Below are 2,591 nucleotides of genomic sequence, written 5' to 3' on the forward strand. Positions count from 1 at the left end.
ATTCGAAGGGGTGTGTATCATATGGTTCAATTACACAAATGTAATACAAGAGTGTGTGTGTGTTTATGTCATATGCACACATATAGAAGCATATAAGGTCTGGTGATTAAGTTTGTGAACTCATCCTGGAAAAAGTACATCTTCAAAGTACTGCCCTTGGTCAGCTGATAACCATGGTGATATTCAGCAATGAAGTATGTAGCACTGTTTCCTAGAATGAGCTCATAAACTTAATTGTCATGGATCTATTTCATGTATGTAATTGTCCTATATACACACGTACACACACACACACACACACACACACCTGAGTAGTTGATATCCATGTAAAAGCAGTGAAAAATGTTTGGAATTATATCCAAGAAGATCTTCACTTGATCTTAGCCATAAGGCCGAAAAGCGATGTCCAATAAGATCTTAAAAGTAGTCCACTTGGGATTACAGAATTATGGATATACTTTTCCCTTTAATCTCTTTGCTCTAGTTTTTCTCCAGTAAAAATGAATAACTTGGGCAGCTTTGTGCAGTGGCAGTATCGTAGCCAATGAAGTTTATCCGAGGCACAATTATTGCTAATTGAAAACCTTTCCCAATACCCCACCTGTGACGACTTGCAATATGTCCAGCACTGGCAATTTTTGATGGTCTCTACAGAAACTGAATAAAAAAAAAAAAAAAAAAGAGTGTGGCGCCTGTGGCTCAGTGAGTAGGGCACCGGCCTCATATGCCGAGGGTGGCGGGTTCAAACCCAACCCCGGCCAAACTGCAACAACAAAAAAAAAAGAATAACTTGAGTTTAAAAATGGATTCAAAGAAAAATGTGTATTCTTTAACCTAGAAACTATACTATAAGAGATTTATCCAGAGGCAATAATTAATAGTGAACACAAAAGCTGGAATATAAGAGTATTTATCACAATATTTGTCTTTTTCAGTTTTAATTTAAAACAACTTCAATATATTATTTAAAAGTCTACCCACAGTGCACAGGTCACAGTTCCCTGTGCATAGATAACAGTTCCCTATGCATCCCTGCCACCCAGGTGGATCATGGATTAACATTTTGCCATTTTTGCTTCAGATCTTTTTATAAAAACTAAAACATTACATTCAAGGTCAATACCCAACCATCAAAATTCCCTGCCTCCTGAGTAATAGCTATTATCATAAAGTTGCTGGACATCCTTCCCACTCATATTTTTGTACCTTTTTTTACACGTGTATATGTCTTCTACCATACATAGTATTTAGGGACAATTTCAAAATATTTCTGAATGATATATCTCTGTATAAAGATATCCATAAGATCCTACTTAATACAGCATTGAGTATCAATATTTGTCCATGTTGATATATATACATGCATATACATAGTTCATTTCTTTTGATTGATATATATTATCCCATGATATTAATTCATCATAAAATGTTTATCCATTCTTTTATGGTACATAATTTAAATTGTTTATAGTTTTTCATTATTACAATGATAGCTTCAAGAAATCCTTGCACATATCTCTTTGAAAATATGCCAGATATTATCTCCATCTGTACCTAGAAGGAGAATTGCTAATCACAAAGTAGATACATCATCAAACTTAGTAGATATTGCTACATTACTCTGCAAAGTCAGTGAAGTAATTTATATTCCCACAAACTATAATATGTATGGGAGCTCTCATTTTCCTTGTGGTTAGACACATGGGCATGAAATGGTATCTCATTTTAATTTTTCTTTTCTGAAGGGACACTTTTCTACGGTTGATGGGATTACAAACTAACATAGCTTCCATGGAAGGAAGTATAGAGAATCCACAGAGAGCTAAAAGTAGATCCTCCATTTGATACAGCACTCCCATTACTAGGTATCTACCCAGAAGGAAAAAAAATTTTTTTTTTACCATAAGGACATTTGCACTAGAATGTTTATCACAGATCAATTCAGAATTCTCAAGATGTGCAATCAACTCAAGTGCCCATCAACCCAGGAATGGATTAATAAACTATGGTATAGGCTGTTTCCACGTTTGGTGTTTGTAAATTGAGCTGTGATAAACAGTCTAGTAGTGCAGTATCCTTATGGTAAAAGGGTTTTTTTTCTTCTGGGTAGATGCCTAGTAATGGGACTGCAGGATCAAATGGGAGGTCTAGTTTGAGTTCTTTGAGGGTTCTCCATACTTCCTTCCAAAAGGAAGTATGCAGTCCCACCAGCAGTGTAAAAGTGTTCCCTTCTCTCCATATCCACACATAATTTTGAGATTATGTGATGTGGGCCATTCTCGCTGGGGTTAGATGGTATCTCAGGGTGGTTTTGATTTGCATTTCTCTAATAATTAGAGATGATGAACTTTTTTCATATATTTGTTAGCCATTCATCTGTCTCTTTAGAGAAGGTTCTATTCATTTCTCTTGCCTGTTGATGTAAGAGATTGTTGGCTTTTTTCATGTGGATTAATTTGAGTTCTCTGTAGATCCTTGTTATCAAGCTTTTGTCCAATTCGAAATATGCAAATATCCTTTCCCATTGTGTAGGTTGTCCATTTGCTTCGGTTGTTGTCTCATTAGCTGTACAGACAACTAAGTCTGTACAG

At 35.5% G+C, this 2,591-nt stretch overlaps 1 non-coding gene across 1 annotated transcript; it reads left to right on the forward strand.

The window, feature by feature from the left end:
• Nucleotides 1-515: 515 nt before the first annotated feature.
• Nucleotides 516-657, forward strand: LOC128579931 (U4 spliceosomal RNA). The gene has a single exon (XR_008378305.1). It is a non-coding gene; the product is annotated as a U4 spliceosomal RNA (small nuclear RNA).
• Nucleotides 658-2,591: the final 1,934 nt, after the last annotated feature.

Source organism: Nycticebus coucang, chromosome 2 (assembly GCF_027406575.1).
Source record: "Nycticebus coucang isolate mNycCou1 chromosome 2, mNycCou1.pri, whole genome shotgun sequence".
NCBI lineage: Eukaryota > Metazoa > Chordata > Mammalia > Primates > Lorisidae > Nycticebus > Nycticebus coucang.